General features: G+C 35.5%; 2 long non-coding RNA genes across 3 annotated transcripts; both read left to right on the forward strand.

Moving 5' to 3' along the window:
* The first annotated feature begins 1,581 nt into the window (after positions 1 to 1,581).
* On the forward strand, positions 1,582 to 2,006 carry LOC110880874. Its single transcript, XR_002559487.2, has 3 exons — positions 1,582 to 1,673; positions 1,749 to 1,823; positions 1,903 to 2,006. It is a non-coding gene; the product is annotated as an uncharacterized LOC110880874 (long non-coding RNA).
* Positions 2,007 to 6,194: 4,188 nt separating this feature from the next.
* Positions 6,195 to 8,983, forward strand: LOC110880876. Of its 2 annotated transcripts, XR_002559490.2 has the most exons (4): positions 6,195 to 6,344; positions 6,856 to 6,922; positions 7,675 to 7,779; positions 8,866 to 8,983. It is a non-coding gene; the product is annotated as an uncharacterized LOC110880876 (long non-coding RNA). The 2 variants fall into 2 exon arrangements; XR_002559489.2 differs by lacking the exon at positions 8,866 to 8,983 and having other exon boundaries at positions 7,675 to 7,930.
* The last annotated feature ends 6,569 nt before the right edge of the window (positions 8,984 to 15,552 follow it).

Consider the following 15,552-nt stretch of genomic DNA (forward strand, 5'->3'; position numbering starts at 1 on the left):
TAATGAAAAAGTCATTACAATAACTATAACAATTAAGAGGATGGCAACTGATTTTTGGTGTCCTTTAGAATCTTTTTTTGTTCTTTATTTTAAATGTCACTGCAACTGATTTGCTTATATATGTTTCAATAGAATTCATGGAGTAGGATTAGTGGGGGTTCTCAAAAGTGGTTTTTATTTTTTTTATTACTGAATTTAATTGAGGTCTTTGCTTAAGTTATTGAGCTCTAGATTTTAGTTGGTTTGAATCAATATTGTGATTTCTTATTTTTGGTTTGTTTCGATTTGTGTTTTACTCATCTTAATCTTCTTGACAGCAGCTTGAACTCCATTATTGCATTTTTCAAGTTCCTTTTCTTATCGATATGGTGTTATTTTGAGTCCCTTTTATCTGACTGAATTTGATTCTTACTTTTCGTGTCATATATGTGTGTGGATTGATTTTCATTCTCATCAGACAATTGTTTTTTGCCGAAGTTGAATTTAAGTTTCCTGTGGATATTTCAGGGGATTCACCAAGTTTAGCCGTACCGACTATATCCAATGGAAATCTGAAAACCGTATCGTTTCTGACGGTGTTAATGCCTAGGTATTTTTGGTTAATATCAGGAACATAAGCTTTTTCTTTATTTATATGGTGGTTAACAGTTATTCTGGTTATCATAACATGAAATTCATGGGTTTGGGTTTATCTCATCTTTCCCCTTCTCACAGTAACCCTAAAATGAGAACCATGCGTAATGACCGAACTTAGTTTTCCGATTTGTAGGTTTAAGCTTTCTCCCTTGAAAGCTTAAACCTTTGACTGGTATTGCAAGGTCAGATCAAAATGTGGAAATAAGGTGAAGGGTAGCTGGGGAATTGGAGAACAACCTTTGATGCGGATCTTGGTTCAGTGGTATAATGCTATTTACTGGCGTTAGCAAAGTTACAAACAGGTTGTCCTTGCTGACCCACCTTTTATGCAACAATAAAAGAAGTAATTTATTCAAGGAGGTAGGATCTCATCTCTCTTTTTTCGTTTTCTCAATTACTGCATCTATGTAAGATGAATAAATTTTGCAGATGATGGTTTGGAACCACTTTCATGCATGTGATGTAGCAGAGGTCTCGAATGGAAGTACATTTAGTATTACTAATAATGTTATCGTGTTGTTTAAATCTTTGTATGATATTCATCCACCAATAACAATGCCTCTTTTTTAATATAACTGACGTAAAATTTGTTTTATTGTAACAAACTCCAAAAGACGTGCCGATTGCTTATGGTTTCAATAAAATTCCAAAGCGGATGCCTGCATCTTTGAAGCCCTTGCCGCTGAATCAGTTCAGTGACCTTATTAGAAGAGAGGTACATATTTTGCGTTAACATCCGAAACTTCTATTGTTCCCTATAAGGATCATCTCAGTTTATCAATTTGACCGTCTTACTTCTTAATGGATTATCATTATATTCAACATATAGATTACTATTGAGATAATATGTAATTATCTTTGGCAACAAAGGTACTTATAAAAATATTTTGTTTTTCTCTTTAGATCGCAGTGTGTGGTTAGATGGAAGTGTTAACATGGATCTTATGTTGTTACAAAGAGAATTTCGCCATGCTGAAGCGTAAAGATGACAAATCTACTGCAGTTGTCATTGGAAACCCCGCTCCGCAGATTTTGAGGTTTGCTTCCACTTCCACATTTCTTGTGTTTAAAAAAATTATATACCAATAGTTTAATTATTTTGAGTCTTATAGGTTGTAAGAAGCAGTCTCATGGCTGGAATACTGAAAACAGCCGCCCACAATAAAGATCATCCGAAACCTATCAAGGTAAATTGGGCTTTGTCATTGATTTGCTTAAAATTTAGCTCCAATGTTATTTTTACTTACTTTTTCATTCGAACTCCAGATATTTGAAGTAGGCAATGTAACTGTATTTGATGAGTTGAAAGATGTTGGGTCCACAAATCATCGCCAACTGGCAGCTCTTTACTGTGGCGCTACTTCTGGGGTTTCGAGGTAAAATTATGTTTTCTGAATATAATCTTTCCGAACATGAAGATCTGAGCCCAAAAAAAACGATTTGTTGTCAAGTTTTATTCTCTTTTTGTGATGATTTTGTCAAGATGTTCTGCATATAATGACAAATGACTGTTACAGAATATTACGATTTTAACCTTTTGTACATGAAATGGCATTTACAAAAAAACTCATCATCATCTTCAAGTGCTCCTGATAAGTGGACGAAGCCGTACTCTCGGGAATATGCAGCCTACCCTGCTTCATGGCTTCGTGCCGCTAAGTTCTGGCCAACCACATCTGTTCCTCACTCTGTTATCTTTTTGAGAAAAAAAAGTTCATTTTGTTTTTGTATTTTGGCGTTATTAAAAACGGGTTTTGGTTGGTTTTTTGTGACAGGTCGTGTAGATAATGTGTATGGCAATAGATTGTCCTTGGTTAATGACAGGGGTAGTGGTGATCGACTATTGTGATGGTAGTATAAGTGAACCTCTTCAAATTATATCAAAACCATAAAAAGACTTTACTCCAATGACTAAAACAATCTCTTGAAAGTGATCAGGTATCTTTGATATTATTCAGCTTTTAGTTACTCAATCTCTTTTTACCTGTTTGTTTACTCGATTTTGTATGTGGATCGGCATCCTTTATACTTGCATTTAAGTGTACTACCTGTTTTGTTCGTAGTCATCATCAACTCTAACGTACCTAAGAATCATGTAGTTTGGTGTAATTCAATGGAACTTGCTTTAAATGTTAAAAATAAAACTGATTTTTATGAATAAGTTGAAACTCAAAGTTCCTATATAAGTTTATAGCAATTTAGAAATATATTCACTGGATTTTCATGAGAAAATGAAAGGTGAAAATTCCTTTATATGTTTGATATGTTGGTTATAACGAGGGTGAAAATGGCAAGATGTGTTTCTACCAAAAATGTTTGCGTAGGTTTTCTTCTAATTTGTTTCTTTATCTTTCCCAAAGTTTCTTTATTTTTTGGTTCAGCAATGTGACATTGTTGAAATTGATCAGATTGACGAACAATTAGGCTGGCTTTCATACTTATTTGGTTGATTCTTACAAGAGTTTTGTTGGCATTTCCTTTCTATGTGACTGGTAAAGCCGTAAAGGTTAGTTTTTTTATTCACTTGGGCCCATTTAACATTTGTGATTGTATCAAGTTGTTCATTTTGTGTTGTTACTATTTTGGGTTGCCTTATTTTGTTCAACACTGGAGAAAGCTACATTTATAGTTATATATAGTGGCATTTTTGGAAATTACATATTCAAACTGTTTCAAGAGTTATAAACTATGTGATACAAAGATACATACGATATTTGCGAAATCAAAGAGGTCATCCTTTTTTACTCCTAATGCATTAAATATCAAGTCAAATCAGGTTAACCTTTACATTTTTTTCTATAAATGCTGCAGTGCCAATGTACTATTTATATGCATGTGTGTGTGAGTATGTGTGTATGTGTGTATGTGTGTGTAGGTAGGTCAAATTCCAAGTTTTCTATGTTTGATTTTTTTATATTTTCGGCCAGCTTTTGTGTACTTGATATGTTTAGGACTAATTTGCAGATGTGATAAGGACCAAGTTTTTGTAGCCAATTTTATACAGATATGTCTTAGTTTGTTTCGGTTGAAAATCTCTCACTATCTAAGTTAGACTAATAAAGGTTGTTATAAATAAAGAAGTTGTTCGTGAGTTGATGAGCAGCAACATACTTGACCACCAACTACACCTTCAACCACAAGAATTTTGACATACAAAAGTATATATGGTGACAACTCTGTGCTTTTTGACTGGGGAGGGAGGTGCGCGGCTTGTGGGATTCATGTGGAGTCGACAAACCATCTATTAGTCAGCTGTATAATTGCTAAAAGTGTGTGGGGCCAAGTCTGTGTTTGGCTCAAAATCCCGGTTCCAGCTTCGTTCAGTTCGGTGACTTAGCTTTCGGGATATTGACTTTGGTTAGAGGCATGGTGTATTGGCTTAGGTTGGTGGCAGCTGGTTGTTTGGATGTGGCTTTTTTTGTATTTGTTCTTTTAGTGTTTGCTCTATATGTTTTGTTTGCTTAGCTTCTTGCTAAGTTGTTTGTGGTGGTAATAGAAGTCTATGTTGTTAAAAAAATATAAAAATACCCACTTTCATTACGTTAGTTTAAATAGTTACTTTTTTGAAATATATTCAAATTTTAGTTAGTTAACCAGTAAGTCCAGATCAAAATGCATATAATTAATTAAATACAAATGTAATCTCATATTTGGTTTCTTAATATTAAGTAACAACGTAGCGTAACGTTTATATAATTATTGGTTAAAACTGCACAATAACAGCCTCATGTCCAGTGGCGGATCTTGCCCGTTGAACATGCCAGGGCCGAAAGACACGGTCACTAAAAAAAGCCCTGACAAGCCTAGGCCAAACATAGTATATATATATAAAAAATTTCGATCGAAATGCGGAAAATTAGCACTACGCCCGAAAAACTTGCTCGGGCCGTGGCCCTGCCACGGCTCTTCTAAGAACCGCCCCTGCTCATGTCATGATAAACTATTTAATAATAATAAAAGGTTTGAAAATTATGAATTTAATTCTTAACTTACACAATAAGAATAATACTAAAACTGGCATGTAATTTTTTTTTTGGAGAATAAATGTTGTTATGCAACAACACAAACCAACCAATTCCGGATCACCCTACGTTGTAGGAGGTTGACTATGGTGGTCCAGTTTGGTTTCGCAAACTAGTCCGATTTGTTTAAGTGGGAACACATACACACATGCATTTCTTTTTTTTTTTTTAATGTAAAAGTGTTTTTTTTATTTTTTAATGTAAAAGTGAGGTATCATGTGGAGGTTTGGAATGATTTAATGTTAGAGAGAAAAGTGGGTTTAGAATGGTTGTGGTTTGGAATCATGTGACGGGTTTGAATTTTGGGCTTTGACATACATACCCGGTTATTATACCCGTTGTTCGTGATCACGAATGTTGTTTGTTTACCTTTTATTATTGAAAACTAAATTTTTCCAACCCGGGTGATAATTTAATGGGATGAAAGCCATTATTGGAAACAAATGGAAGCAAAAACCATGGCATATTTGCATGCCTATTAGAAGCTTTATTGGCAACAACATCTAATAAGTTAAATAACAATCATGTTGCGTTATTGTCCAATTGCACTAGAAGAGACAAGACATTAATAACCATTACATAAAAATAAATTATTAATAGGGTTTAGCCTTAGGGTTTAAATTTAGGGGTTAGCTTTAGTGTTTAGGGTTTAGAGTTTTTTTGTTAGTGTTCGACGAGCCGATTCCAATGCTGCTGGAACAAGCTCAATCGGAGTTCGTTTGACATGATTTCCTACACTTCTTAAGTTAAGGATATATATATTTTTTTATAATATACGCATATGGATATTTTAAAAATTGACTATTTAGATATGTACATCTGTTGTTTTTAAAGAAAAAGATTCACGACCCGTGAGTATTCACGGGAGATAACCTATTTCTTCATAAATTTTTCAAATTATAATGAATTGTGCAGCTCTCTATCATCTAATTCATGCTATGCATTTGAGGAGAAGACCTACATGTAATCTATAAAGTTTTGCAATTCAAGATGATGTAGGATAGTAGTTTTTTTGGTTATTGGTATCTTGGGTATTTTAATTTATTAACCTTATTTTTTTCTATAACAGTAAAAGAGATTTATAGCAAATCAAGTGTTGGAGGGTAGCCAACCAGTTGATATCTCTAAGAACCCGTTTGAGTTGTTCTTACACTTAAGTAAGAATCTATTTTTTTTCAAATTAATTTCATGTATATTTTTAATAATCTAGCAATAGAGGTTTAAATTCTAAGTCGTCCTGATTGGAATTGATAATGTCAGAGGATGAATGCGACAGTGGAGTTAAAGAAGACATCATGAAAACATCATGAAGGTTTAATTGACAAAAACTTAAAATTGTAACGAACATTATGTAGATGTACTATTGGGACGTGCTCAACTGTCTCAAAATATCAGGCTTAACAAATCACACTTTAACGCTTCTACGTTTAAGTTATTTTATGTGTTTAGTTGGTGTTTAGCCACCCGCGAAGCTCGCGGGGTCTTAGGCTAGTTAGTAAAAATAAAATAAAATAAATTAAAACCAAACACACAAAAAGTGTGTCTGGTCGATCAGGAACGCAGGGGGCGACCAAAACCCTCCACCAAACCCTAACTTCTACAAAATTGATCAATTGAAGGCCAATTTCAGTCCCAAATCAAAATCCGAACATAGATTAGTGATCCTCATTACAAGGGGGTTGTAAGGTATGTAAAATTTGATGTTAATTCTCTGTTTGAAATTCTCATGAAATTGGGAAATCTGAAATTAGATGTTGCATGTTTGTTATTTGAATAGAATAGGGATGATATGGTGTCTAGGAGTAAAACCTAGACAATAACATATGAAATCATGTATAAATTCAGGAAATTTCATGAACTCATTGAAGGTAGTACATGGGTTTTGTGAGAAAATGATGAACACTAGGGTTTTGAGCATTATTCTAGTGTAATATGGTTCATAGGAAGAGATTTCTGAAATCTGAATGTTAAAACCTATATATATGAAAGCTTGATTGATGTAAATTCGGGTTAAATAATAAGTTAGGGACATGTTATGTAATCATGTAAAATTTGCCCTTAAAGTGTTTGTTGAAATGCCTCAAAGAAGGCTCAAAAACTGGAATTTAGAAGTTAAAACGCCTAATTGTGATGTTTTGGCAATTAAGCGATATGTGATTGAAAAGAGTTCTAAACGCGATATAATTGAACTCTATAGGAAAGGATACCGGAGCGTCGAGTGGACAAGCCGGTGGTGATTTGCGGTTGAAGGGCGTGCACTAAAGGTATGTAACTTGACCCGTTACATTAAATGAATTGTTGTTAAATTATGAATAGCTGTATTTTAGAATAGAAATTGTGTTGATTTTAGTGACCATGATCGCTACTTGAATTAGTAGAGTTAGAATTGATAAGAACCGTTTGGTAGTCATCACGTTGGAGGATTTCCACAAGATGAGCCAACGGGTCAAACAATGGTGTAAATTGTAGTATTGGTGTTCTTAATAGTTAGCAATGGTGATAACAATCACAAGAGCATTAAGCCATGGTATTGGTAAGAAAATGCAGGTGATGATATACCCCGGATGGTGGGTATGAGGCGCCATAGGCTTACTAGCGAACTGGTAATAATGGGTGAGGTTAGAACGGGTCGAACGATAGTAAAGTGGCTTTTAGCCGTATGATCGGTGAGTCAAAATTTTGGTATGATAGTCGTAATGAACATGTCCGTAATGAATTTACAGACATACAGGAAAAGAATCGCCTAAAACGACATGTGGATTTGGGTGAAATCAACAAAATAGTTAAATAGAAAAGTTACAGAGTCCACCGTAAGTTACGGTCTCCACCGTAACTTACGGTAGAAAACAAAGATGTTAGGGTGGTTCACTACTGTTTTACGGCAGACCATACCGTAAGTTACGGTAGAGCCCAGAAAAAACTTTGTATTTTATTTTTTTTACATTTCGATGTCAGAACTTGTTTTTATGTTCTATATTAATGTCAAAACTAATGTTTTTAGTGGTTTTGACCCTAGGTGACGATGTGGATCTTACGGATGGCGGTCAAGCAAGTTTTGAAGAACCGAACACACTTTAGAAGCTTCCGCGATATCTAAATTTAATAGACAATGTTTTGAAATGTAATCAATTAGCTAAACAACTTATGAATGTTTGAAATAGTTGTTAGTTGACTAATGTTTTGCTGCTTATGAACTATATCTATGGAACTTATGTTATAATTGGACGTCTTTTATGTATAATTACATGAATTATTATTAAATTCAAGTAGTAATTAGACGGGTGTTACATTGATTCACTTTTAGATGAAATCTGTATGTTTTTGATCGAAAACTTGCTTATAGTTCGTGTAGATATGCGCACTTCATGTATAGCATCTAGTCTGATTGCGTTTACTGTTTTAGTGATTTTTCTACGCTAATATGTTAGATTTGTTGGATGATTACATGATTTTGCACTAGATGCTAACTTTTAGGTGATAATTTGATAGAAGTGATGAAGCTGTGTATTGTTACACTGTTGATTTTTCGGATTCGCTCTATTCGCATCTAATTATTCGGCATTCTAATCGACTGAACTCGTTCGTCATTAGAAGCTTTTTGATTTACTTTTAGATGAAATATGTATGTTTTTGTTGGTTTTTTAATCCGAAAACCTGCTTATAGTTTGTGTATATATGCGCACTTCATGCATATGAGAGTAACTATTTGTTTGTGACTTAGAACCGAAAAGAATGGAAGAATGCTTGGCTGATAGCTCATAGATTATGTGGAAGAGTAGCAATGCAAAATCATTTAGATATCTTTTGTAATTAATCAGTAAAAATTTATTTCTATAGTATATATGCTTATGCAATGATATGTCACTAGTTTGATTAGCAATGGCTAGGCTCCATGAGTACAATTTGCAGTAACTACAGAGTTTTGCTAGTGGAATTTGTGAAAGTCAATGTGGTAATTGTATGATAAGTCTTGTAGATAATAACAAAAGTTGATTTGGTTAGATGATACAAACTTGTGAGGTTCACACATGATGAAAGACAGATAGTTTGGACACAAGTCTGTGTGTGGGTTATAGTTTTAACCATATTAGGTCAGTAGTATGACTACCCATATTCTCATCACAAAGCAACCTTGTTTTGCCTTATAAATCTGAAATTATATTATATGTTAGTTTTTTAATGTACTTTCATATTATGTTATTGTTAGGGAGAGACAAAGTCCGAAAGAAAGGGTACGCGTGGCGGGAGAAAAGGTTTGGAACAACGCTCAAAACCAACCAGACGACGAGACGACGACATGGAGGACGAAGACTAGTAGCTTTTTTTTTAATATAATAGGATTTTTTTAAGTTTATGTTTTTTTTAAGTTTATTTTTTTTAAGTTTATTTTTTTAAGTTTATGTTTTTTTTAAGTTTATGTAATGTTTTTTAATATTAATGAAAATATTTTGTTAGTTTATTTGTTAAATGTTAAAAAAAAGTAGAAGATTAAAAAAAATAAAAAACATAAAAGTGGTAGGGTAGGATCATCTAGGACCATCCTCCCATACCCTCTAGTTTTGTGGGATGGACCATCCTTGGGAGGACTATGATGTGGCGCCTACGTGGCGGATCATCATCCAAGGGAGGATGGGCACCATACCCTCTAGCCTTATGCCAGTTTTTTACTTAATTTCTTTTAAAATATGTTGCTTTATGGAAGGAACGCTTGAAATGCCAACCTAATGACGTATTTCTATAGTAAAACTTCTTTAACGTATTGGTCTGATACTTATGTGATTTTGAAAGTGTGGTTATTTTAATTTTAGTGTAACTTTGTGCGCTTGTATATATGAAACCCGTCGGGTTACAAGTTAAAGGAGATAACTTGAAGTGGTATATTTGTAGCTCGTGAAGAGAATTGTTTAGAAAAGGCTAATGCTGCAACCTGCACCCCATTGAACCCAACTAGCATACGGACGTACCACGTTAACCATTTGTCATTTGATTTTGGGTCATCAATTATGTAGTTAATTGACTTAGTTTTATGGATTATACATTCTTCAGAATCCTTTATTGCAAGGGATGGACAATTAGGTCTAATTTTTAACCATATAAAGGCGTCTTCTTTGATCAAAGCTACCATCTTTTGATACTGGATCTCCTTTTCGTCAAACTCCTGGTCATTTTTGCTTTATCCATTGCAAAGTGTCGCCCCGTCGCATCATGCGGGCACCCTGCTAGTTATATTATAATACATATAATACATGAGTGAGAGGTATTTTAAGATACCCAAAAAATAAGAACTTCTTCCCTCTTTATTTATAAAAACACCCCTAAAATGAGGGTAACTTGGTCTTTTAAACACTAATTATATTTTAGTCCCTCATATTATTACACTTAAATCCGTTTATTTTAACACAATTATGGATAATTAGTTACACTTTTCCCCTTCCCACAACAAACTTTTAATTCTTTTACGTATTTTTGCCATATCTTATAAAGTATAATGTTTAAAAAATCCAAAGGTATAGTGATGACCTACTCATGTTTGTCGACGTTTCAAGAGTTGTCTTGGTCATTATTGTTGTGCGGATTAGAATGTACAAGTAGATGATGCATTAGTGCACACGTTATTAAAGTAATGTGTCCTATCACATTTCAAATGCTCAAGACTCTCTACGTTGTTGTCATTATTATCAATTTAATAATATTCCAACCTTTTTCACTCCGATTTCGTTTGATTAAGATTGTTCACCAATTTGTTCCGGCAACTAGATAAAATTTCAAAACTTTGCATATACGAGTTTGATGCGAGCTTTGTTCGTATTCAGAAATTTTTTAAAGGGTAAATTACAATTTTCGTCCTTTATGTTTGTATCAGATTGCAATGGATACCCTTTAACTTTAATTATTACAGTCACAATCCTTTATTTGTAAAACCCATTACATATTACGTCCTTTTCATTAACGGGTTGTTAGATTTTCGGATAAATCAGGTCATATGCAAAGCACATGAGGGTACTTTTGTAATTTTACCCATTTATACATATAAAAAAATCAGAATCTCTCTATCTCTCTCAACTCTCCTAACACTCTTTCTCTCTCAGCTCATCTTCAACAACAACAGAAATTTCTAATCAGAATATTGTTGTTGATGCGACAATCAAATTAGAATAAAACTTTATCAAATCAAAGCCAAAACTTATTGCAATGGACAATGTGAAATTCGGAATCAAGATTCCAACATCAACATCAGAGTTAATTCAGAATCATAAATCTGAATAAAAAATGAAAATTGTTCTTCAAGCTTGTTCTTTGTAATCATCTTCATCGTTTCCACAAAAGCACATTGATGTGTGTAAAATGCAACATATAAATTACATCAAATGAGGCATAAAACTAACCCTTTTTTAGTACTAATATTGGAAAAAGTGTGTTTTTGTCTTCCTTTTGTATTTTCAGGATTAAATGAGCTCAAATTAACAAAAGAAGCAAAAAGGCAGCTAAATCTAACATAAATACAAGAAAAGGAACAAAAGTGGATTGCCCGACCCCTCGACAGCATCCTCCCAAGCAAAACAGAGAAGGCAGAAGACAGAACACGCCCCGTGCTCAGCGAGCACGGGGCCGTGCCCAAGAAGAAGCAGAAAAGACAAACCTGTAGAAGCTTCTATTGCTCACCACGGGGGCGTGCCTAGTGAACACGGGGGCGTGCCCAAAGTACTGCAGGCGCATTAATTGTAATTGTGAATTACAATTAATGAGGAGAGATAGTGTCAGACAGGCACGGGGCCGTGCCCAGCGGACACGGGGCCGTGCCCAGGCCTCTGTTCAGCCTATAAATAGGAGTTCTTGGCTTCATTGCAACTCATCCCTTGGCACTACCTCTCTCACACTTCATCCACCACCCACCACCATCACAACACCATCATCCACCACCATCATCCATTGTCCATCATAGAGTTTGTGAGTCGTCTCGGGATCCAAGATTGATCGTAAGAGTTCTTGACAATCAAGGCCATGTTTGCCTAAGTCTCTTACATCACTTGGTGAAGACAGGTGTTTAGTATAATACTTTTTATTTTTAATCTTTTGCACTTTTTATTTGGTTTTGTATTAATGACTTTAATAACTAGTTGCTTATGTTGAAGGTGACTTTTCCTTATCGTTTGTCCGTGGTGTCTTGGCATTATTTTACTGTCTATATAAAATAAAAGATTTTCACCATTCATATCTCCACGGTCTATATGGAGGTATGTTGGCTACCTGGTCGGGGGTTAAGGGAACGGTTTGGTAAGGGTCTTGCCCTTGTTCAGCGTTTAGAGGTCCTGCAAGGGACCTGGGTCAAATTTAGTAGGATCTCCTTCAATACCCAAAGGTATTGGATGGCGGGGATCCAAACTATTTGACCCCCTCATAAGTTAACTACTATTAATACTATAACCCGGCTATTTAGGACTGTATCCCTGCTGACTCAGACTACTTAGTCGAGGGTAACGTCACCTCCAAAAGAGGGGCCTACCATAATTTGCATTAATAACTTAATTCATTATCTTTCAATAATCCGACCCTTTAGGATTGTATCCTTGCTGACTCAAACTACTGGGTTGAGGGTAACGTCGCCTTCAAAAGAGGGGCTACTACAATAACTAAGATAATCTCTTAAACAAGTGCAAAAGTGCGAAAATAATCAAAGGTTATACTAATACACGAGTCGGATCCAAGTGATTCATCTTGTCTATCTGTTTTTTTTATTTTTATTTTATTTTTCAGCATTTAGTTAGTTTTATTTTCTTAGTTTAAAAATCTTTTTTCTAACATTTTGATTTGATTAGACGTTGAGGATAAACCGGTACTAAAAGCTCTTGTGTCCTTGGATGACCTCGGTATCTTACCAACACTATACTACGTCCACGATGGGTGCACTTGCCCATATGTGTGTTTAGTGTTAGTAAATATCGTGTTTTATAAATTTAAAACTTGGCTAAAAAGTGTAAAAAGGGCTTAAAATATATACCACGATGGGTGCTCTTGTGTCCTTGGACGACCTCGGTATCTTACCAACACTATACTACATCAAGTGGGCGCCGCTGCCGGGGACACAAGGATTTTAAGAAAGCTTAAAATCAACGGCCTAATCAGTTTTTCAAAACCTTTTCAAAACGCGCACACATTTTTCTGCATTTTAGTTTAGTTTGCATTTACAGTAGCCTGAACACGGGGCCGTGCTCACTGAACACGCCCCCGTGCTGCATATTTTTAGTTAGATACCCAGATACAGAGTCTGAACACGGTGCCGTGTTCACTGAACACGCCCCCGTGTCCAACGAGACTAGTAACTTTAATTAAAACGCCCAGATACAGACCCTAAACACAGGGCCGTGTTCACCCAACACGGGGCCGTGTCCATCCTCTGTTTACGTCTTTATTTTTGTTTTCTGGTCCCGATACTCAGTTGTGGTCTGTTGAGTGATTCCTATGGATCAATACTCAGGAGGTTACAACTACACCTATGAGGAGGATGATTATATGAGAGGCTATTGCACTAATTGTGGTAACCCGCACTCGGTACAATATTGTAGCTTGTTTCAACCATCCGCTTCATACAACCATTATGAGGAGCACAGGTACGAGCCATCGACTTCATACACATCCTATGAAGACCAAAGGTATGAACCTACTCCCTCATACTCATATTTTGATGAACCAAGGTATGAGCCTTCATACTCATACTTTGAAGAGTCAAGATATGAGCCACCACCTTCATACGCTTATTATGAGGAACCATGGCGTGAACAACCCACCTCATATGAGTACTATGAAGAACAAAGTTTCGACCCTTATCCATCATATACTTATCATGAAGAACAATGGTATGAACCATCTTCTTCATATGGGTACTATGAGGAACCAAGGACCGAACAACCGGAATCAAGCCATGAGGATCCTGATCCTTACTCTATCACCGACATAGCCGATAGGATAATAGAAAAACTCAAATTTATCGAAAGATGCATAAAAGAATCTCGCGCAAGGGAAGAGGAGTCCCGCGCAAGAGAAGAATTAAAAAAGGAAGAAATGATAATTGAGTAATTAAAAATGGAAGAACAAATAAGTGAAAAACCGACACATGAGCTAAACAACGAGAGTAGTGAGGCCGATAATGTTAAAATTCAAGAAGAATCTAATTTTGAAGAAATTAATCTCTTGTTACCTTCTTTCGAAAACCATTGTTTAGTAACCACTCATGCTAAGTTTTTAAAAGAGTTAAACACTAACACTAAAATTGAGGAAATGGTAAGTGTTAAGTTAACTAACGATCAAACTTCGCTAATAAAAGAAGATCCTTTTGAAACTAACATTACACCGGTTCCATGTTTCTTTCAAAATTCATTTATTAGTAATGTCACCATTGATAAAGATCTTTGTGTTAACTTAATGCCTAACTAAATTTTTGAAAAATTAAGTATTAGTGATTTTGCTCCACTTCAAATACCCATTTTTCTATCCAATCGGAGAGTAATAAAATCAATCGGTGTAGTTGAGGATGGTTTGGTTCAAACAAATCAAATGGTTATTCCAACCGACTTTGTCATCCTCGATGACGCTCCTCTTATCTTGGGAAAACCTTTTGTAAAAACTCATGAAGCTTTGAAAAACCGGAAATTTAATAATCTACCTCTTCAATTAGGGGCATTCAAAAGGAGCATAGATCTTGAGCGTTCAATGAAATATCCTTTTGGCAATAATGACCCCCTAATTGAAGATGAAGATGAGCCACCCGATACAAGTGAAGAAGTTGACCACTTTGTTGAAGAAGAGGTCGCCATAGAACAAACCTTTAAAGTTCTTGACCTAGATGAGCCACAAAATAAGGTGCCTTCTAAAGACCCACCCCTTGAGCTCAAAGAACTCCCAAAAGGTTTGGAATATGCTTTTCTAGACAAAGATGGTAATTTACCTGTAATTATTTCGTCTAAATTAAGTAGCGTAGAAAAAGAAAAATTAGTTAATCTTCTTAAAAAACACAAAAATGCGATCGCTTGGAAGCTTGTGGATATCAAAGGAATAAGTCCTTCCATGTGCACGCACAAAATTTTAATGAATGATGACTACAAAACGGTAATACAACCACAACGTAGAGTAAATCCCAATGTGCAAGAAGTGGTTAAAAATGAAGTCATCAAACTACTTGACGCCAGACTAATCTATCCTATCTTCGATAGTCCATGGGTAAGTCCCGTCCAAGTAGTCCCGAAGAAAGGAGGTATGACGGTAATAACTAATGAAAAGAATGAATTAATACCAACAACAACCGTCACAGGATGGAGAGTTTGTATAGACTATAGGCGATTAAATGAAGCAACAAGGAAAGATCACTTTCCTTTGCCCTTCATTGATCAAATGTTAGAACGACTATCCGGTCATAAATTTTACTGTTTCTTGGATGGCTTTTCAGGTTACTTTCAAATTCCAATAGCACCTGAAGACCAAGAAAAGACGACTTTCACATGCCCCTACGGAACTTTTGCTTATCGACGCATGCCGTTCGGTCTATGTAATGCACCTGCAACCCTCCAACGTTGTATGGTGGCCATTTCATGACATGATAGAAAGACAATGGAAGTCTTCATGGACGACTTCTCTATCTTTGGAGATTCATACGACCAATGCCTCGATAACCTCGAACGAATGCTATCCCGATGTGAGGAAACTAACCTCGCCCTTAACTGGGAAAAATGCCATTTCATGGTAACAGAGGGAATAGTACTCGGTCACAAAATCTCAAGCGAAGGAATGGAAGTTGATCGAGCAAAAGTAGACACTATTTCTCGATTACCTCCACCCTCCTCCGTTAGAGCGATCAGAAGTTTCCTAGGGCATGCCGGATTTTATAGAAGGTTTATCAAGG

This window comes from Helianthus annuus, chromosome 10 (genome assembly GCF_002127325.2).
Source record: "Helianthus annuus cultivar XRQ/B chromosome 10, HanXRQr2.0-SUNRISE, whole genome shotgun sequence".
Taxonomy (NCBI): domain Eukaryota; kingdom Viridiplantae; phylum Streptophyta; class Magnoliopsida; order Asterales; family Asteraceae; genus Helianthus; species Helianthus annuus.